The sequence below is a fragment of the Panthera onca genome, chromosome X (assembly GCF_046562875.1).
Source record: "Panthera onca isolate mPanOnc1 chromosome X, mPanOnc1 haplotype 2, whole genome shotgun sequence".
Classification (NCBI taxonomy): Eukaryota; Metazoa; Chordata; class Mammalia; order Carnivora; family Felidae; genus Panthera; species Panthera onca.
In genome coordinates, this window is record NC_138357.1 from 12,499,782 (window position 1) to 12,523,012 (window position 23,231).

The 23,231-nt window shown below is 45.1% G+C and overlaps 1 non-coding gene across 1 annotated transcript; it reads left to right on the forward strand.

The window, feature by feature from the left end:
- The first annotated feature begins 13,099 nt into the window (after positions 1-13,099).
- Positions 13,100-13,201, forward strand: LOC145714756 (U6 spliceosomal RNA). The gene has a single exon (XR_014136967.1). It is a non-coding gene; the product is annotated as a U6 spliceosomal RNA (small nuclear RNA).
- The last annotated feature ends 10,030 nt before the right edge of the window (positions 13,202-23,231 follow it).

Genomic DNA, 23,231 nt, shown 5'->3' on the forward strand with positions numbered 1-23,231 from the left:
ACAGAACGCTTTCACCGATTCTTGCCAAACTCTTGCAACCATAGCCAGCCTGTGGTTGCAATGGAAGGAGCGTAGTTCTGATACGAATGTTGCTTGGTATTTCAGTTTATGTTCAGAAGACAAAAGGGAAACGGTGAAGATGTACACATGTCTGTCAACGATGTGAGCAACTTCCTTGCTGAATCACATAATACCTTTCAAATCCTGAAGGAATATTTCCCCCAAATTTTGTGCTATTCACAATGTAGCAGCTACGGACTCAACATACTTTTAAACTTACTTGTATTGCTAACATCGTCTTCATCACTTTCCAAAGTCTAGACAATCAACAAAACAACAAATCAGAGGTCATCAAACTTTTTCTGCCAAGGGCCAGGGAGTCAATGTTTAGATTTTGTGAGTTAGGCGATCCCGGCCACCACTATTCAACTCTGCTATTGTAGTGTAAGAGCAGTCATACACGTTACGCAAACAAATGGGCCAAAATGGGAAGTTGGGCAGACAGTTTGCCGACTCCTGCAGTAAATCAAACCCTAATGTGTGGCATTTGCTGATTTTTTCTACTAATGTGAGGTCACTGAACATGAAGTCGGGAAGAGACATGCCATTGCATGCCATTATACAATATCTCTACAACACAAATAGAATCGACATAAATGACTAAGGACAAAGATAATCATACAATATAGTGAAATAATTATGAAGTGATAAGTTTTGAGCATTTATTGCCTCTGATTTTGATATGACTTACCTAATTGTAATTATATATAATTGAATATATAAGACTGTATTGAATAACCAGCTTTGCACAATTTCTGAAAATTAACCAGCTTTTGTGAGGCTGTATGAGTAAACTCATAGAGATTCTTGAGAAGAACCTGCCATACTCAGTCCAGCGACAGAGAGGGTCTTCAACAGGGAGTGAGGATGTGTGGTGGATGTAAATTATTAAGCGCTAGGCAGCAGTTAGAAGAACAGACTGGGCGGGGGGGAGGGGGGGCGCCTGGGTGGCTCAGTCGGTTAAGCGGCTCAGGTCATGAGTTCGAGCGACCTCGGCTCAGGTCATGAGTTCAAGCCCTGCATCGGGCTCTGTGCTGACAGCTCAGAGCTGGGAGCCTGCTTCAGATCCTATGTCTTCCTCTCTCTCTGCCCCTCCCCCATTCATACTCTGTATCTCTCTCTCAAAATTAAATAAACATTAAAAACATGTTTTAAAGAACAGTGCTGAATTCTGCTCCCGGCTACGATGGAATAACTGGGACCACATCAGTCCTCTTGCTATGAACACTTAGAAAGTTGTGCAAAAGAAATGAAATAAAGTGTTTAGTCACTGGTCAATAGGCAGCACAAGATTGTGTCCCTGCAAGAAGAGAGGAGGGAAACAACGTAAGCCCCATAATTACCCTAGATTTTTAACCTGGAGGTTCTATGGAGACCACAGTGGGGAATGGGGTGAGGAAGATCCAAGCACAGCATGGAGGACTTGCTGACTTCAAGGGACAAAGATTAGAGTTCTGGGAGGTTGAACACACACACACCAGCTTCAGAACTCTACACTGGGAGAAACTGTAAGAACGACCAGTAACTAAAAGCTGAAGAATTTCCAGAGTTCATACAGACTGGACTATCATTTTGATTTCTGAAAATCCAAAGCGAAGAGTCATCACTGAACTTTTAGAGAATAAGAGAGAATCTATAAAGGTAATCCTTTAGTAGTAAAGGTAAATTAGCCCTAGAATAAATGCTATTTTTAAGTCTCCTGGACAAGACTTAAAAACAAGCTTTGACCAGAGGAGACGGGCAACATGGGTGAAGGGGAGTGGGAGGTGCAGGCTTCCAGTTATGGAATGAATAGGCCATGAGAATAAAAGGCACAGCAAAGGGGATAGAGTCAAAGGTACCGTAATGGCGTTGCGTGGTGACAGATGGCAACTACACTTGTGGTGAGCACAGCGTAATGTGTAGAGATGCTGAATCACTATGCTGTACACTTGAAGCTAACGTAACCTTGGGGCACCTAGGTGGCCCAGACGCTTGAGCTTCCAACTCTTGATTTGAGCTCAGGTCACGATCCCGGGGCTGTGAGATCAAACCCCGTGTCAGGGTCCGCACTCAGCCCGGAGCCTGCTTAAGATTCACTCTTTCCCTCTGCCCCTTTCCTCTGCTCACGTACTCTCTCTCTAAAATTTTTTTAAAAAATTAAAGAAACTAGGGGCGCCTGGGTGGCTCAGTCGGTAAAGCGTCCGACTTCAGCTCAGGTCACGATCTCACGGTCCGTGAGTTCGAGCCCCGCGTCGGGCTCTGGGCTGATGGCTCAGAGCCTGGAGCCTGCTTCCGATTCTGTGTCTCCCTCTCTCTCTGCCCCTCCCCCATTCATGTTCTGTCTCTCTCTGTCTCAAAAATAAATAAACGTTAAAAAAAAATTTTTTTTTAAATTAAAGAAACTAATGTAACATTGTGCGCCAACTGCGCTCAAATAAAAATTACAAAAAAAAAAGCTTTGAAAAGATTGAGCTGATACACAAGTAAATTAAGTGCATGCCAGAACAAAGTCCAAAACACTTTTAAGGAATACACAAAATCTCACACTTGACAACATAAAAATGTCAAGCAATGCTTCAAAAAATACCTGACATGCCAAGAAGCAGGGAAATAGAAATAGAAACAGACTCAGAAATGACAGAGACAAGGAATTAGCAGTCAAGAACTTTGCATAAGTTCTTAAGAATGATCAAATATTTTTTCTGAAAGAACATGAACATAATGAGGAGAGAAATGAAAGACAATAAGACCAAAATGGAATGTCTAAAGCTGTAAAATACAATATTTGAAATGAAGTTCACTGGATTAAACACCACAGAAGATCAGTGAACTTGAAGACGGCAATAAAAAGCATCCAGACTAAAACACAGAGAGAAAATAGACTAAAAAGAAATAAACAGGAGCACCTAGCTGAATCAGTCAGTAGAGCATGCAACTCTTGATCTCGGGGTCACGAGTTTGAGCCTCACATTGGGTGTGGACATTACTTAAAAATAAAAAATCTTAAAAAAAAAGAAATTAACACAGTGTTGGCTTATGGAACAATATCAAGCAGTTGGAAATACACGTCTTTATTTAGACTATCAGAAAGAGAAAAGGGTGAGAATAATGGAAGAAAATATCTGAGGGGAACAAACGGCCAAAATTTTTTCAAATTTAATAGAAACTCTAAACCATATATTGAAAGGCCCAAAGAGTCTGAAACAGGATATATACAAATGAAAACCAGACCAAGGCACATCGCAATCAAATCACTGAAAAAATGGTTATAATAGGAAAATCCTAAAAGTATCCAGGAAAAGAAAACATACATCATGTACATATATGAGCACTATTGCAGAAGGTACAGCAGAAAACATGCCAGCCAGAAAAAAATCTGACCCATTCACAAGAGAAAATAATAATCAATGGAGACTGACTCCAACATGACCCAGATGTGGCGATTATTAGGTAAGACTTTTAAAGCAACTATTATCACTACATCCAATGAAGTAAAAGACAGGAAATCTCAGCAGAGAAAAGCAAACCCATGAAAGAGAAGCAAACGTAAATTCTAAAACTAAAACTATCATATCTGAAATTTTTGAAATCACTGGATGGCCTTAACAGTAAAATGGTTTTGACGGAGGAAAGAATTGGTGGACTTGAAGACGGATCAGCCAGAATTCTCAAATCTGAAGTACAGAGAGTAAGGAGGTTTTCTCTTGTTTAATGAATAGGACCTCAGTGACCTGTGGATGTTACTGGATGATACAGACCTGACGTACTGAAGAACCATGCCAAAGATGTTCTGCCTTCGGCATTTCTGGGCATGCGTGAAATTGCCGATGAGGAGAAATCAGAAAAAGAAGAGTATGACTTACGGACCGAAGTTCGGCAGGAAAATGTACCTGGTTCCTTTGGTGGAATTCAGTTATACCTGCAGGAGTTGACTGCCATTACCCAGAAGGCTCTGCAGTCCCAGTTGTGGAGAACGAAAGCCCAGGGTGCAGCTGCCACAGCATCAATTGCAAAACAAACCAACTCCCTAATGCTTCCGTACCTGGGAACGATACCGACCACCTTACTGCAAGGTCTAGCTGGAAGAACATGGGCAGGAAAGGAAGAGCTATTAAAAGCCACTGCCTGTGTGGTGACAGCTTGCAGTACACAGCTGGAAAAACCTGGGTCCAATCAACCCAGCGCAAATGAAATTCTCCAAGCTGTTCCGAAGGAGTGCTACAAAGAGAATCTTAAATACAAGATCGCAGCAATCAGCCGTGTAGCAGAGGTCTTGAAGGTCACCGAAGAAGACAGACACCAGGAGCTCTCTGACACTGTCACACCTTTTATCAAGAAGAACTCACCTGGAAGCACTGGCTTTCAGCCGAAAATGAAGATGGGAATGAGAAGGAAAAAGAGCTCCAGTTGGAATCTCTGCTGGGAGCCTTCGAGAGCCTGGGCAAAGCCTGACCCCAAAACGTGGAGACCCAGTGTCATTACCATCAGGAGCTGCGCAAGTTGATGGGTGAATGGCTAAAGCTGAGCACGTGGAAAGGGCAGTTAGGAGTCCCACAGTCAATGAATGCCTTTTTGTCGGGGATTAATGCTTTTGGGAAATGAACATGCAGATCCTGAGGCTTTGGCTGAAATTCTCCTCGAAACTTGTAAATCAATCACGTATTCTTTAGAAAATAAGACCTACTCATCTGTGAGAACAGAAGCTTTCTCTGTGACAGAATTACTGCTTTAAAAACTTGAAGAATCTAAACAGTGGGAAAGTTTGACATCTGAATGCACAGTGCTCCTAATTGAGTCTTTAGCTACTATGGAGACAGACAGCAGACCTGAGCTGCAGGAGAAAGTACCATTACTGAAGAAAACACTTAAAGCTCTGGAATAAATTGGAAGGGAAAGAAAGAAAGAAACAAGTGCCATGTTCATTGGGGGTTGAAATGGTGGTATTCTTTGAAAAACCAAGTGGGGGAAAGTAAAGATTAATCTGCAGCATGAATCATTCCTTGGCTGAAATTTTTGAAATGCCTTAAAAAATCTAATGCAAGTGTATGTAGGTTTCCAGAAGAAGAAAGAGAGAAAATGTGGCATAAAGAATATTGGGGGAGGGGCGCCTGGGTGGCGCAGTCGGTTGAGCGTCCGACTTCAGCCAGGTCACGATCTCGCGGTCCGTGAGTTCGAGCCCCACGTCAGGCTCTGGGCTGATGGCTCGGAGCCTGGAGCCTGTTTCCGATTCTGTGTCTCCCTCTCTCTCTGCCCCTCCCCCGTTCATGCTCTGTCTCTCTCTGTCCCAAAAATAAATAAAAAACGTTGAAAAAAAAAAAAAAAGAATATTGGGGGAATAATGGCTAAAACTCCCCCTAAGACAGTGAAGACATGAATTTACAGATCTTAGATGCTAAGCGAAACCCAAACAGGACAAATATGAAGAACACTGTATTCATTAGTCACATTACAGTAATATTGGTGTTATTTTGAAACATACATGTGCACCTACACATTTACACTCACACATATAATAATACTATAGAAAAATAGCAAAGAGATGAATTTTAAAAAATCAAAGGAATTCACTGAAAACGCTGTAAGCCTTAATTTGAATTGGAAACATCAGTATAAGCTCATGATTCATTTTCCTCTTTCTAAAACCCACATAGCTCCTAGTTCTGTTCACTGGAAAGTCCTAGAAATAATGACAACCCAGTAGCAATGAGCACCCCAAAACACAGATAAGTGGTATCTAAATAGCATTTTCTCCCAAAAGGAGCCAAGTCTCCTTGGAGAAATAACTGATCCTAGGTTAGAGCAATAAATCTTCAAGATGGGTCCATAATACCTCATTTTGCCAGTAAGCAAGGAATCTATCAAACGCTAATAAGATCTGTCAAAAGAAACCAAAACTCAACTTTAAGGAGCTCCCATTGGCCAAAAATGAGAACATTTGAGCCTCAGAAAAAACAATGACTTTGGGGCACCTGGCTGGCTCAGTCAGTGCAGCATGTGACTCTTGATCTCGGGGTCGTGATTTCCAGCCCCATGTTGGGTATGGAGACTACTTTAAAAATACAAAAAAAATGTTTTTAATTAAAGAAAAACAATGGATTAAAAAATGGTAATTAACAAAGCCATGAATTCAAAATACTTTTACCAACTACCAGTTATAAAATAAATAAGTCACCGAGATGAAAATTATATCACAGGGAATATAAACAATAATATCGTAATAACACTGTGTGGTGATTACATTTATCACAGCGAGCACTAAGTAATGTATAGAATAGTTGAATCACTCTGTTCTACACCTGAAACTAATATAACATTGTATATTAATTATACTTCAATAAGAAATCCCATTCTCACCATTGGAGCTTAATAGGGAACCTATCCATCGTCTTGAAAATTGTTAAATAAAAGGAAAGAATCAAGCATCTATCATGCCTTCCCTATATGAACTTCATTTCAGGGTAACCAAATAGTTGATAAGGATAATTCTTTCTTCATGGAAAACCTCCTGCCAATAAATGCAGAAAGGATGAATGGCTTAGAAAATTACCATTTCACAGAGTATGAAATAAGGGACCTAGGAAATGATCATCACCAATTATCAAACCATTAGGTGAGATCTTGACAGGAAATTTACAATTGAGGGCTCAAGGGGCACCGGGGTGGCTCAGTCAGTTGAGCATCTGACTTTGGCTCAGGTCATGATCTCATAGCTCGGGAGTTTGAGCCCCGCATCGGGCTCTGTGCTGACAGCTCGGAGCCTGGAGCCTGCTTCGGATTCTCTGTCTCTCTCTCTCTGCCCCTAACCCACTCGCATTCCGTCTCTGTCTCTCTGAAAAATAAATTAACGTTAAAAAAAATTATAATTGAGGGATCAAGTTGTCAATACTCAAACCCACTGATCAATGTTAACAACACTACAAAGTTGGACAACCAAGCGATATGTACCTCCCAATAATTACAGGAAATAGGAAATGCACAGTACCAACTATGAAATTATTTTTCCAAACAATAATAGTAATAAAGTAATAACCTACTCAAGCCTCTATATCTACCTCATTAGAGGAAATATGGAAGACAGAGAAACCAGTTAGAGAACATACCAACAGATGTAATCAGCCAAATCCAGTATGTGGGCAATTCTAAAAAACAAATAAACTGGTTTCTTCAACAAATAAATGGCATAAAAAATGGAGTGTTTGTGTGTGGGAGGTGCTGTTATTATAAAAGAAGCAAAGAGGGACTTAAAAGACATGCCAACCCAATGCAATGTGTTGACCACACCTGATTCTAACAAACTAAATTTAAAAAGGAAACAACACATTTTTCATACAATCAAGGAAATTTGCCTATGATATTACTAAGGAAGTATTATCTATTCTATTCTATGTCAAACGATATTGTGGCGCTGTTTTTTTAAGCGTCTGTACCGTTAGCCAAGTGGCCATATGTGACAGGCAGGACTGACTTGTAAAGGAATGAGTTATCCCACTCCTAGGCAAAGATTATCTTTGGCTGCTTAAATCATTACATGACAGTTTGTTGGGTGGCTGGATCGGGCTGTCACCACCGAACCAGCTACACAATCTTAGCATCTCCCAAATGGGACAACTAAGCACCAGGTGCCTCACGGAACCAGACTTAAAACAAGGCTTGGCACACCATGGGCACTCAGTAAACTTTTGTTAAAAGCAGTCTGCCCTCGCGGCCCTGGTCCCACCCTCCTACTCCACCTGCTCCCCGCTGCTGAAATGCTTCCCTCTGGACCGTACAGACGATCTTCGTGCCGGCTTGGGACCGCCAATGGTCCCCTGTATCACACTGCGGCTACTGCTTCTGCCACTGCTCCCACTCCCCCTGCAGCCAACTATAACAGACTCTGCTTCTGCCCCGACGACCCACAGTTCTCTCTCTTCTCGCTGCATGTGGAGGCTGACTTCTTCCTGCCCGGCACGATAGCTCTCTCGAGCGACCTTAGGAAGTCACTCGAGTTTGGCCCGGGAGCAGTCATAGCTCCTCTAACGCCTCTCCAGGTGGACGGTTCCATACGTCAAAGGCGGGGCTGATGCCACACAGCCAGGCTGGGAGTGTCTACCTCCTTGTTGTCTCCCCTTGGACCATACCACCTCTACAGATCAACTCTCTACCAGGGCACCAAATGGCTCTGGGGCCCTTCAATCCTCTCCCATCTCAGTCGGACTTCTTTGACTTCTCCGGAAACCTCCTGCACCCCCCCCCCCAACACCTTCTTTGCGCATGGTGAGAGGAATGGGGGGAAGTTTTTAATCTTAGCGTCCTTGGAACCCAAGTATCAATGCCGAAAGCCTCTTTATTGCTTCTCCTGGAGTTCAGGCTTAAGAGCCTTCACAAAAAAGAACCCTAGGGATCTGCCTCCACATCACAGAATTCCAGAGCTCTGTATGCAGATAGGCCCATGCAGGACACACTACTCATAGAGAAATGAAAAGCCATCTCTTCCTGGAACAAAAATGAAACACAAGAGGAGGAGGCAGCAAGCACAGGCAGTGTTAAGAATGAAAGGAAAGAGCTGAGCAAGCAAATTAAGGCCTTTTCTCTGCAAAGTAAGCCAGGCGGAGGTACCATGAGGGCTTCTGATGCTAAAGCGGCGATTAATACCCAAAATGGAGCCAGAACGAGAGCTGAGCGCAGCAGCACAAGATTTCAGCCTCCAGGAAAAAAGTTCAGGGTGAGCGAAGGGCATTTTTAACTTAATCCTGGTGAGGAGCGCCAGTTAGATAAGACACAATTTTTGACCGCCACAGTTCAGTCATTGATAAAATCGATAAATATATATGTATATTTCTATAGTCCATCTTTCCATTAGGTATGCACACGTGTTCTTAAATCATATCTGTGCCGTTACTTTGAGAGTTTATTTTGCTTCTCTGGAAAAAAAATCTGTGACTGACTAGTCACTAGTGCTAGGTTCCTCCTCCTTAGAAAAAAATCCACAGCTCCTAGCCAAAAGGCATCACTTCCACTGGGTTGTAGACAGCCATACTGCAGATATATTGCCCAGAAAACAAACCAAACGGATAACGAGGTAAATGTACCAGGACCAAACCAGTGGTCAACGAAGAGTTAAATGGTCTGCACCCATTCTGTCCTCTCCAAAGGATATGACGAAGTTAGAATATCTCCCCCCCCCCCCCCGCGGTAAATTACGTGCCTGCTCCCATCCCACCCACCTGCAACTGAGAAAGGGGCCATTTGTAATCTATTAACATACAGAGCGTAGTGGGGTGTATTTTTTAATCGCGGCGAACACCTGATAGCACTTACCGAGCGCCGAGCCCCCGCTATAAACCCATTACAAATAGATATTAACTCACTTAATTCAACTGGGAAGGCTTTGTAAGTCCACGCAGGAAGCATACAGCTACCGCTCCCTACTGCCTCCCACACCGGTCCCCTCACACCAAGCTTGTTTGTATGTCATCTAGGGAGGTGGGGGGTATGTACATTGCCACCGAATCAGACCCCCACTTATTTGTAATAAACACTTGGCAGACAGAGAAATTCTCAAAGGCTATTTATTAAGCTCCCAATATCCTTGGGGTGCGGTGTTGGGCACTGTAATTACAGGAAACATTTTCGACTCTGTTTCTTTTCTGACCGCCCGGCTGGGAGACCCAGGGAGCGGGCCATGGTAACCACTCTTCATTTTTCTGGGCCATTGTAACCCTAATGAGATCCATTCTGATTGCAATTACAACAGTGCGCAGCAGGTGAAGCCATATGGAGTGTGGTCATCTTGAGGCAGGAGCTGAAAAGGGGCTTTTGTCTCCCCGACTCCGCACATGCATTTTCTAAAATCAGGTCCCACCTGGTCCCGCCACAGCCCTATAAAGAATGGCAATTGTCTCCGGGCTGAAGCTTCGCTCCGCGCCCACGTTACAAAAAGGAAGATAATTGCTGAGTGCCTACTGTGTGCCAGGTGCCGTGCTGGGATTTTTCTCACATCATCCCATCGACCTGTCAGTGAGCTGGCTATCATGAGCAACATTCTGCCGAAGCTGAGGCCCAGAGACGTCATCAGGCCTACTCTAAGTGGCACAGCTTGGAACATAACAGCACCAAATATCCTCGCTCGAATGCTTCAATGTTTTCTGTTCCAAGGGAACGTTGCCATTCTAGGTCTTTCTTTTCTCGTTGCTTGGCTTGAATAAACAGATTGTCATGAAAGATTCCCTTTTCCAGGGGGTCTCTAAGCTCTTTTTGCACCACGTTGCCTAACAACTGACTGGGGGCAGCTGCTGACCAGACAGGAGCCCCCACAGCCCGCCTACCCGTGGCATGTTCCATTCAGAAAAGCGTGGGGCCGGGGGGAACAAGACTGTCTGGGTTGGAAATCTGACCCCAGAATCACACGTATCATTGTGAGCCTTACACTGCTCACCAGGACTATTGCCCCAATGTAAGCTGGATGGACTGAGGTATGAAAAACCCTTTCGCTGCACATAATGGTTATTTTTCATCGGAACCACAGCGACTCTTCCCTTCCCTCCCCCACATCTTCCTCCACCATGGCTAACCCAGCCAATAGCGCAGATAAAGAAACTTAGAGTCCGCAGTTCAGGGTCACGTTGGTCTATTAAAGCCTAACAAAGAGTAAAGCTTTATGCTGGAGAAAACAGGTTTACCTTGAATTTGTGATTTGAGAGGCTTTTGAAGGAGGCAGAGAAAACCTTTAATATTAGGCAAGCCTATTATTCCATAGGCTGCAATAAAACAGTATTTAATTCCAGGTGGCCACGTGGCCTAGCATGCTAACGCTCACAAGAATGTGTACTATGCAGAGAAAGGGACTTAGGTTCTAATTAGAGACTCATTGGGCATAAACACCAACAGATGACAGAACTGTGTGTGTGCACGCAGATACGGATGATGGGAAATAGATAAAATAAAATAATTTACTCTTGTCGTGACCTCTGTGAAGTCCTATCATCAAGGAAGCTCCGGTCTTCCTTATGCTCTCGTGCCCCTATGCAAGAAACCGGCCTTCCATCTCACCGTCTACCCTAGGCCCCAAATCTCCGCCGTCAATCCTGCGGCTGGCTCTCTGTTCTGAAACTCCGGCGCTCAATCTCCATCTTGGCCTGCTCAGTACTGCCGTCCGGAAACCTGGAGAACAAGGCAGGGCCCCGCTGGTCTCTTTGTGGCGGGGAGAGACGCGCGCCCTCAAACCCCGGCCCAGAGCCTGGGCCCTGTCCGTCTGTCGGCAGCCTGCCTTCCGGAGCTGTCGCTGCCACGCTCCTCTGAGGCTGTGCCTTCGCCTGGCTCGTGGCAATCCCCTCGCCCCTCCTCCACAGCCTCGTCCACACGAGGTGGGCACGTCTGCCTTAATGTCGGCAGGCTCTTCCACGCCCGGCTTGGATGCCCACCCCTCCGAAATTTCAGTATCCAGTAGAGCTGCTCTTTCCCCCGCGTCTAGCTGAATCACGGCAAGCAGACGGGTTCTGGGACGGAGGAATGTTTTGGAGAGGGTACAGTATTCCACCAGCCAAGTGCTCTAATAGCCCTTCCTGTCTGTGTTCGCGGGATGTGGAAGCCAGAGAAACAGACCCAGGACTGTAGGTCAAGGAAGCAATTTGTGCAGCCAGCATTACAATTCCTACTGAGGAAAGAATACAAAACCACTCAAACATGCTTGGCTTTTTTTTTTTTTTTTCTTCGAACATCTCTTTCTCTGTAAAGCTACATAAAAAGATCACGACAATAACGCGAAATTCCAGACAGCAGAAATTTGTCTAGAAAACCTATCGGAGTACATGTATCACGGTGAGCAATAGCAATGTATAGAATTGTCGAATCACTATATCGTATACCTGAGACTAATATAACACCGTCGTTAACTCTACCGGAATTAAAATTAAAAACTCAGTTTAAAAAACCGGTTGCCCTAATACCCAACGCCAGGAACGATCTATTTTCCGATCCTTTCGTTGTCTCCAGCAGCTGAACCCTGTTTTGGAGTGAGACAATTTAGAGCATCTTTAATGCCCAATGAACAACCGACTCCTTTTCCTTGTCCAATGTCTACCGGGTATTGTGACGGCACTGTCCTTCACCGGGGATGCATGCGCCAAGCTGATTCAACAGGAGTGAATTTAACGGGTGTCCTGCCTTGCCCCCCACCCCACCTTCGAATTCCTCAGGATCAGGGACAAAGAACAAGGGCATAGACACAACTTCAAAACACTATCATGTGCCATGTACTTAAAGTTCTTACCATTTTCAAAAAGCTCTTGGGGGCCGGGGGTGGGGGGGGGGGCGTCTGGGTGGCTCAGTCTCTTGAGCGTCTGACTCTTAGTTTCAGCCCAGGTCATGATCTCACAGTTCATGAGTTTGAGCCCCACATGAGGCTCCGCACTGACACTTCGGAGCCTGCTTCCGATTCTCTGTCTCCCTCTCTCTCTGCCCCTCCCCCTGACGTGTGTGCTCTCTCTCTCTCTCTCTCAAACATTAAAAATAAAATTAAAATTAAAAATAACAAAAGGCTCTTAGGTTAATTCAAGAAAGGTAGTATACCCCCCACCTTGATGACTGAACATTGCTGAATACTGATGACGCAAAAACACCCAAAAAACACCCATGGACAGATAACGAGGCTCAAATCTCACCTCTGTCTCCATAGTTATAAATAAAGTCTTCGAACCTTTATCTTCTGGGATAGAGATTCTTCATTTACAAGGTGGAGGGATTTCCAATGCTTTCTGGGGAGCCGCCCACTTCTAGAATTTATTGGAATTCCAAAGGTCCAACAAGAATTGTGTTTAAAGTTGTATTGGCGGTTGAGAGGACAGGTCAGGAGTGACAACCGAAAATCAAGATCTGAGTTCTGAGGTGTAAAGTTCCAGGCTCCAACTTTCTGTAGCATGTCATGACCCGGGCTGATGGACCAAAGCCTTCATTATCCCGGCACAGGAAACCCAGGGGCCGGGTTTCCGGATGATGTCAGAAAACACAGGAAACCTGGAGAACAGATTGAATTCCCTCCCCGAGAGACCACTGACACCTCTTTGCGAAACACCTGAGAGTGCTCGCTTCTGCAGCGCATATGCGAAAATGAGAACGAGAGAGATTAGCACGGCCTCAGCGCTAGGATGGCTCACAAATTCGGGAGGCATTGCATATTTTGTGCCGTGCCCCAGCGAACTGCCACCCTTTGTGGATGAGCACACAAAATGGGGGGTTTGGAGAGGTCGCTCAGGGTGACTGCTCTGAGTTTGTGCCTTGCTGCCCGCAGCCAGGGGCCCTAAGACACCTAAGAGGCCCTCCTGGCCTCCTACCAGATCCTCTGTCATTGGACGTGAGACCCTACTTTGATGGCCGCCCAGTCACATTCCCATTATTAGGTTACCTAGGTAATCCTAGTAGCTTCATCTGAAGGCTTGTTCTCATTGGCTAAAAAAAAAAAAAAGAAAAGAAAAACCACCTGAGAGGCAATGGACATAGTAATAGCTAACGTCTGTTTAGCACTTGCAATGTGCCAGGCACTGACCTATGAAACAAGACCCCAAGAATCAACCAACAACCCAAAAGCTGAACAATGGGGAAGCAGTGAAATAAGTGATAGAATATCATTCATCGCTTATTTATTTCTGAGACAGAGGAAGAATCTCAAGCAGGCTCCACGATAGCAGCACCGACACGGGGCTCGAGCTCACCAAACCGTGAGACCACAACCTGAGCGGAAATCAAGAGTAGGACCCTCAACTGACTGAGCCATCCAAGCTCCCCTGCCATTCATCAATTTAAAGTGCTTTCAGGGGTGCCTGGCTGGCTCCGTTGGTGGAGCATGCGACTCTCGATCTCGGGGTTGTGAGTTCGAGCCTCATGTTGGGTGTAGGGATTCCTTAAAAATAAAATCTTTAAAAAAAAAAATAAGTAAAATGCTTTCAAATAGCTAATGAAATAGGAACATTTACTTACTGTAGCATTATGTGAAAAATTCAGGATTCAAAAATATACAAATGGTGTAATCCCAACCATTTTTAAAACTAACACATGGAGGGGGGCACCTGGGTGGCTCAGTCGGTTAAGCATCCGACACTGGGTCAGGTCATGATCTCACAGTTCGTGAGCTCAAGTCCCACATCGGGTGAGCTTGAGCCCCACTTCGGGCTCCATGCTGACAGCACAGAGTCTGCATGGGATACTCTCTCTCCCTCTCTGTCTGCCCCTCGGGGGACTCTCTCTCTCTGCTCCTGGCTCACTCACTCACGCACTCTCTCTCAAAAATAAATTCATTAATTAATTGAAAAAACCTAAAAAGTCTCATTAAACCGAGTGTGGGGTCCTTCTAAACATTGAGCCCTGCGTGACTGCATAGGTAGCATGTCCAGGAAATTGGCCCTGGTGCCAGTTAGGTATTTCTGGGTGTTAATATTATCCGTGATGGTTTCCCTTTTTGTATTTGCCTATTAGCTCCAAGTTCTATTGAGTGAACATATTTTATTTTTAGAAAATATAATGACTGAAGAAAAAAATATATATATATATGTATAAAATGACTGATTTGTAAAAGAACCAACAAAAGGGGCACCTGGGTGGCTCAGTCGGTTAAGCATCTGGCTCTTGGTTTCTGCTCAGGTCATGGGTCTCACGGTTCATGAGTTCGAGCCTCTAGCAGGGCTCCACACTGACAGTGCAGAGCCTGCTTGAGACTGTCTCTCTCTCCCTCTCTCTCTGGCCTTTCTCTGCTCATGCTTTCTCTCTCTCTCTCTCTCTCTCTCTCTCTCAAAATAAATACATTTAAAAAAGAAAAGAACAAAAGTCAACAGTTATCTACCCATAAGTATAAAAGAGCATGATTTGGGACACCAGTCATACTATGTCACAGGTGAGGACTGAATCTGGGATGTAGAGACAAGTGGTAATCTGGCCAGAGGGGACAAAGTCAGAAGCTGCCACAAATAGAGAGAGGGAAGGGTAGCCCTGTACCTGGGACTAGGCAGATGAGACCCCAGCTGCCTGCAAAAAAAGGTCCCTGCCCCAATGTGGGCAGAGGTGAATGATCAGCCAAGTGAACAGGCAAAAACAGATGTTTCCATAGTAAGGAAGAGTCACAGTGGTGGTGGAAGTGATACAGGCCAACAGAGTGGCAACGCACTAGCCCATGTAACCCATGATGGCCACAGCAAGAGAATGTGCCAAGAAGTTTAAAAGTTAAAACTGCTAAGGAACAAAAAGCGGGGAGGAGAATCCGAGTTTCAGGAGCCTAGGTGGTCGAGGCAAGGCCCAGAATGACTCTAACTTACGATTCTCTTTGTACCCTCAGGCTGGTATGAGGGGAACCACATATATTTCACTAACTTATTTAAACTAGTATTTATTGTGTCTCTCTGCCGAACTAGAGTATAAGCCATACAAGGACTAGAGTTTCTGTTTCATTCAGTATTGTACCCCAGCTCCTAGGAACATGCTTTGCACACAGTAGGCACTCGAAAAATATTTGTTGAATTGCAAGTCTGGTCCAATTCTCATGTCCTTGTGTGTGAAGCAGAGAATAGGGTTAGTAACGGGATAGGCCAAGTCACAGGAACAATCAGAATGGAAAAGATGTCCTTGTTTTGAACTCCAACGGGAACATGAGGGATCCCCTCTTAATTATTCAGTCCCTTAATCACTCAGTGTTCATCCCAAAGGGGATGGGGGAAATATACAACACACCTATCTACATCTCATTAAGATAAATCAATTCTTGGGAATTCCCCAGAAGACAGCCGGTCTTTCTTCTTAGTTTCACGAGGTGACCCCAGACACCACACAATTTCAGGGTCATTCTGAAATTGTATTAACAGTTCCTGACGCCACATCTTCTGTGAACAGGTGGAAGAGAAACAAAGGAAAGCAATTACTGAGATGCCAAGAGCTGCGAAAGGGTTAAATACGGGCCTGGGAATGAAAAGAGGCTGTGTGGGTCCCCGCCCCGGCCCATAATGCAGCGCCCCAGCCCCAGTGCTGTCACAATGGCTTCCAATGCCAAGAGGCAGCTCCTCCACGTTTCTTGCCTAACCCCAGCACTTGAACGAGGGAAATGTAGCCACAAACACGCTTTTCCCCCCTTCTTTCTGGGCGCCCCCTCTCATCAGCATAATAAACAGGAAACGCCTCCAATGTTCCAACAGCATCAATGGCAGGTATTTTTCTGAATCAACAGAGAAATGCATGCACATTTCTCTCCCTTTCCATTTTCTTTCCCTGAGGCAGCATTAAAGAATGCAGTTAACCGTAGGCAAAAAAAAAAAAAAAAAAATAGCAGCTTGGAAGAATGTGGTTACCCCTGTGGAGAAATAGACTGTCTTCAACACTGGCTGAAAATGCAGGGTCTAAGGGGTGGAACTGGAGACTCATTTACCAAAGGGCAAGAAAGAGGGAAGATGGAATTTTTCTTGACCGTGGTTTCCAGTGATGAATTCTAGGCTGCAAGCGGAGACATTCTAAAAGGCCCAGCTACCCTCTGTCCTGGCCTGCAATTAGGACAGAAGATGACATTTGAGAGTGTCTCCGTGTAGGGGCAGAATCGTGGGGTACACGCACAGGAAATAGCACGCACGGGCTATGAAGTCACCAGACCTGGCTTTGCCACAGAGATCTTGGGCAACACGCAACGCCCACAGGAGGAATGAAGTGCATCTGAGCCCAGCGGGTAGCCACCCCCCGGATCTTTTTTAAAGACAAAAGACAATTTTACCTAAGACAGCACACCTGAACTTGTAGTAGGACAAACCACCTGCTACCAAGGAATTTGAGAGGTTAAACCCAAGCGTGGAAAATATTCAGGTTTTCTCACTGCAGACAGGTGAAAACGCAGACTTAAATGATCTATGTTAGCCAAAATAAAACTGGTAGGGCCAGCTTCCATCACACCAAGAGGGTTTGTTCTGTGAACTTGGCTAACAATGTAGCCGTAGTGTTTGTTCCCGTAAACCTTCTACTAGCTGGATGACCCCAGGCAGGTTAACAACCTGTCGGTGCTTTCGTTTCCTCATCTATAAAATCGAGGTACAACACCTAATTTATAGGGATGGTGTAAAAATTAGCAATGGTGGGTACAAAGCACCTAGAACATCACAGATAGGATAGTGGTAGTGCTACAGTTATGTGATAGAAGAGGTGATCGAAAAGGTAATTTTGACTCGTACTTCTGCCCTTGCCCTTAAGCACTGCCAGTTTATACAGTATTTGGAAGAAGGGAAAACACAAGAAGAAGATTCGAATTATCACCGGTGTAGAATGATGCAACACCACACACATGGGCATAACCAAAAGGTGTGAAAGAACTTCCCAAACCTAGGGACGCCTGGATGGCTCAGTAGGTTAAGCATCTGACTTCGGCTCAGGCCGTGATCTCACAGTTTGTGAGTTCGAGCCCTGCATCAGGCTCCGTGCTGACAGCTCAGAGCCTGGAGCCTGCTTTGGATTCTGTGTGTGTGTGTGTGTGTGTGTGTGTGTGTGTGTGTGTGTGTGTGTCTCTGCCCTTCCCCTGCTCATGCTGTGTCTCTCCCTCTCAAAAATGAATAAGCTTTAAAAAAATTAAAAAAGAACTTCCCAAACCTCTTTTGAAGTATAGTTGACATAGAGATTATGGCGAGCCAAAAGGTAAAAAAAAATATTAAGGATGGACACAGGCTCATGAGCTGCCCATAAGCATAGCAGCAAATTCGAGAAGTGTAGTGCAGAAGCCAACCATGACTGAACCCGGCTTTTGCGGAGGTATGAATGAAATGGGCGGGGGAAGGGTCAGTTAAGCATCCGACTTCGGCTCAGGTCATGATCTCGCGGTTCTTGGGTTCGGTTCGAGCCCCGCGTCAGGCTCTGTGCGGACAGCTCAGAGCCCGGAGCCTGCTTGGGATTCTGTGCCTCCCTCTCTCTCTCTCTGCCCCTCCCCTGCTAGTGCTCTGTCTCTCTGTCTCTCTCTCTCTCAAAAATAAATAATAAACATTACAAACATTAAAAAAAAAAAAAAAAGAAATGAGCAGGGGGAAAGACCACCGGTTTTCTAGTAACAAGGCTGGTCGGCGATCTGCAGACACTGTGTGCCTGCTGCTAGCACCGAGCAGGTGGCTCCCATGAAGACCTTCCCTGATGCTGTCCTGCCTCCTGGAACCCTACTGCACATCCTGGCCCGTGCTTCTCAACACATCCTTTGCATGTCACCTCCCGCTGCTTCTTTGCGGATCCATTTGCTGGACCACCGTCATAGAGCAGTATTTGATCTTATACATCTTTATATGAAATGACCAACATAGGAAAAGTCCCTGGCCCTGAGTTACTGTAATGAAGGGCACGAGAGCCAGGCCGTCCTGATCTCTCATTATAACAGCATTTATGCCAATTCTCTGGCCAGTTCTTAACATTATTTTCCCTTCCTCCTCCCTTTGGAACCCCACATTACTGAGCAGGGGACCCACCAACAAAGGTCAACAAAGAGATTGAATGCATGATAATCACACACCCAAGGTTCACACCGTCACACTCTTTCATCACCATTTGGAACCTAGTTCTCCTACTTGCCGATGAGAGGTTAGGGGGTTACCTGTTGCAAACAATTCAAAAGGGGTGGGAAATTTGCACCCCACCTCTTTGTACATCAGGAGTAGGGACTGAGAGTCTTTCTCCCCTGACAAGGTTTGAAAATGGCAGTATTTCAACTAATAGTGAGACAGCAGTAGTATGAACGAATGAGGTTCAGTCATGAAAGCCACATTGGTTTGCGGTTAAATGAGGTGGGGAAGGGGAGATATTTAAAGTCAGGGAAAAAATTAACACCTTAGAGCTACTTCCAAAAAAATAAGACGACTAAGAGAGGAAGGAATCAAAAACTTTTTAAAAAACTGTGTGCGTGTGTGTGTGTGTGTGTGTGTGTGTGTGTGTATTTCCACCTAGAATGTCAGCTCTTTGAGGACAGGAACAAAGTTGGCTTCCTCTAAGCATCCTAGTCCCTGATACATGCTGGGTGCCTAACAGATGCTCATGGGATGTTAAGTAAGATTACTAAGTATAGATAAGGGAGAGAGAATTTGCTGAACATAAAAAGGAATCTTTATGAGACCTTTAAAGAGGGAAGGTGAAAACCAACCCCCAGCAGGAGTGGGGGTTAATGTAGGATTATACGTGTCCCCCTTTCAATTAAATGTTTTAATCTTTAGCCTAAATCCCCACTTTGAGGATAAGGTACTTGCCCTTGTTTTGGGGGGGGGGGGGGGGACCTGGCAGCAAAGTGGTTAAACTACCAGCTGGCCCTCTCCCTGGGGGTCAGCCCCTTTCCCCAACAAAGCACTATGGACTTAAGAACCTACCCCATCTAAACACCCGGTAACAAGATATTACAGCCAGGTTTCTGGTAGGTTCCACTCTGGTTCAGCAAAACACAGAGTATCTTTTCCTATCCACAGAGCCAATGGGACACCTATAGCTATATCTCCCTCTTCTGTCGCTGTCACCGTAGTCAGTTCATACAGAATCAATAACCACACTTCAGTTAATCTTTCTTTTTAAGTGTATTTATTTATTTTGAGAGAGGGAAGGCAGAGAGCGGGGAGGGGCAAAGAAGGAGAGAGAGGATCCCCAGCAGGATCCACACTGTCAGCACAGAGCCCAACGTGGGACTCAAACCCACGAATCGTGAGATGATGGCCTGAGCCAAAATCAAGAGTCAGTTCCTTAACCGGCTGAGCCACCCAGGTGCCCCCAGTTAACCTTAAAATAAGGCCTTGAAGTAGATATTATTTTTCCCATTTATAGATGAGAAAACTGAAGCTCAGTTAAGTGTCCCGATTGAGATCATAGAGCTGATAAGGAGCAAGTCTGACACCAAGACTCAGCCCCACTTTTCTCAGGAATGCATGGATTGTTAGCTTCCAGGAAGCAGCCGGGGTGGCCAACCATCCCAGTTTTCCCAGGACTGAGGAATTTCCCAGGATGCCGGGTCTCCAGCGCTAAGACCAGGAACGCTGGGCAAACAGGAAGGATGGCGGCCCTGGCAGGGACTGTGGTCTTCTTCACTGTTGTACACCCGTGGCACATCTTGGGGACTCAACGAATAGTTGCTAAATGAACAAATTAAAGCCTGAGTGAGTGATTTTGTGATAGCTCTGGGACACGTTTAAGTGCTCCAATTCCTTCATAAAAGGCCATTTAAGGCATCTTCTCAGGCCCCTCCCCGCCTCATCAAACAGTAAGTGAGGATCATCGCGTTACTACGCCTGAGGATTTCATTGTGAAAAAGGAAGACTAGAGAGATACCCTAACGAGCAACTGAAATTGAGTTGCGCTTGTCTTCGTTGCTTTGGAGGAGGAAAATAAATGAATGGTGAAGTTGATTCTTATTTTCAAATAAATTAAACATTCGGAAGTGGGTGTTTGTTGCCTACTTTTAATAGCCTGTTTCTTTCTCAAACCAGACTCCAAGCCAGCCTCCTGTCCAAGTTTTCTGTCGTGCCTTATTGTCTGGTCTGTTCAGCTATTTTAAAAAAACGTTGAATATCAACAATGGCTTTCAGGCAGGCATTGTCAACTTTTGTATGAAGCAATCTTGGTTGAATGAGAAGATCCCAGAGCTTATAGTCCCGTCCGCTGTGCTGCCCCGGGCTGGGCTTGAATGTGTGTGACTGATAACAGGACACATTTCTACCTTAGTTATTACATTCCTGCTCCATAATTCATTGGCCACTCTCTTTTTACGAAAGATCTTTATGGCAAAGTGGGCAGGAGAGCAGGTAAGTGTCCTCACTTAGGACAAGAGTATGTCCAGCTGCTTCCTGGGGCTGCCCAGCTGGATGGGGGTCCCCCAGGGTCCAAGACCTCCGCACCTTGTCATCCCGACTGGTCCAGCCAGGTCCACAGGCCTCTGTAAGCTTTGCTGGAGCCCTCACAGAGGGGATGCTTTTCAACAATATGCAGTGACAACTAATCAAACTACTTACCTGCTGTGTTAAGGGTTAAGGCTCAGCGAAGAGGGCTACGTTTACAAGGGCTTTGGCCCACTTTGGTTTGTTTTTCCTTTTGCCAGGCTTGACTGAAAAATGAATATGCTGATGTGGACCTGCCTTTCTTTCCCAAGGCTGGCTTTTGCTCCTCCTGAGGGGTCCTCTCTAAGAGCTGCCAGCATATAATTTCCTGCTTTTGCAGAGGGCTCCTGAGCTCCAAATGGGCTTTTTTTCTCCACCCTCAGGTAAACAAGGTCCCAGCGGGGGCCAGGCAACTGACTCCAGGTTACTTTTATTTACGATTTCTGTTACTTCAAACGAAAATTTGTATTGAGTTGCTGAACTGCTCTGTGCTCCCTGTTAAGGTAAGTCATAGGGGATTGCATATCTTAGCATGCAAAACCCCAAAGGAGGATTTCTGGGGAAAGCCTTCCACTGCTTTGGGAACTGTCATGGTCAATTCAGAGTGCGTGACCTGCCTGTCTCCGGGGTGGCTGGCTTGTCAGAAAAGAGGAGGCCACAGGGACTGAGTCACTCTAGGCAAACAGACATGTCAATATCCAACTCGGGAGAGAGAGAGAAATAAACAAGGGCCCTTAGCCTGTCACCAGCTGGGAGGCCTGAGTAGAGAAAGGGAGGAATATTGCTGGGAAGGGGAAAAGAGCAAGATATCCCACAGTATGTTAAGTCGGCTACAAAGCTATCAGACTCCTGGAGTTCATTCATGCATCTGCTGTGGTCCCTTTGTCCCAAATCCAGAGCCCTTGACAGGGTCTCCGCGTGCATGCGCTTCACTGTGGACACAGGATAAAGAGCATCAAAGGACTCGACGGTCAAATCTGCTGTGAGAGGGGCAGCCATCCAAGGTAACAACACGTAGCATTCGGGTTGGCATGTAAAGGTAAAGTAAGGCGTCTCTGACTGGCCCGTGAAATACCTTCCACATCTGCAGTGCCTTCCCATTTTAAAGGCGATTTCTGAAGCAAATTTCCAAAGATGTACTTACCCCTTTGGGATTTAATACAGCTTGAGTAAAGGCAAACGTTCAAATGGAAGACCACAGCTGCCACAGTGCAGCACCTAATTATTTTATTCCTTAAAAAAAAAAATGTTTACAGGGCACCTGGCTGGCTCAGTCAGAAGAGCATGCTGCTCTTAATCTCGTGGTGGTGAGTTCAAGCCCCACGCTGGGTGTAGAGATTACTTAAATAAATAAGACTTGACAAAAAAAATTTTGGCTTGTGCAAATCAATCGATAACTACCATTTGTGTGGTCACTGACCAAACTATGACAGCAAGTTCTAAGAATATCCATATTGAGCTATAAGGAAAACCCAAAAAGGTAAATGAAAGATCTAACTTTGAAGGTTTCCACTTGAACAAAGCCACAAAAAAACCATATACCCCCTCCCTGGCCCCCTAACTTGGTTTTCTCATTGGTAGAAAGCAAAATAAAATTATATGAAAGAAATAGTCAATATAGCTCTTCACCAGAATCAATCCTAATCGCTTTGGAAGAAAACAAATCCACTACTTAAAACGAAGCATTTTCTGAACTGTGACTTGTTTCTCACACATCCTATGCACCTCATGACCAGGCTGAGAAAGAGCTCAGAATCCTCAGGCTTTTCTCCCTTTATATGTGGCCTCACTGAGAGAGAAACAAAGGAGCTAAGGCAGGAAGATGGCAGAGGGGGATTAAGTTGACCAGAGACAGACAGACAAGCAAATGCATGGATGCATGACAGCCTGGCTGGCTTTTCCATTTCTTTCTTCCTCAGGTTTAGGTTCACCATCATCCCGAGGTTTCACTGGCTTTGGAGGTTTCATGGCAGGAGGTCGTTGGACTTCCATTATGTGTATTACAATCAATAGTCAAAAAAGTCAAACATACTTGGTTAATGAGGCCTTCTTCTTTGTTTTTCAAAAAGGATGTTATTTTAAAAATGTGTGTGTGTGTGTGTGTGTGTGTGTGTGAGTGAAAGATTAGCTGGGGAATTAGTAGATAGGCTGTGGAGAAAGAAAGCCACAAAAGTTAATGATGGTCAAGGTGTGTGTTAAAAAATGGGAACATGAAGATTACTGTTCTGCTTTATTAGTATAGTTATATGTACAGTAAATTAAAAAAAAACACAGGCAGGGGCGCCTGGGTGGCTCAGTCGGTTGAGCGTCTGACTTCGGCTCAGGTCATGATCTCGCAGTCTGTGAGTTCAAGCCCCATGTCAGGCTCTGTGC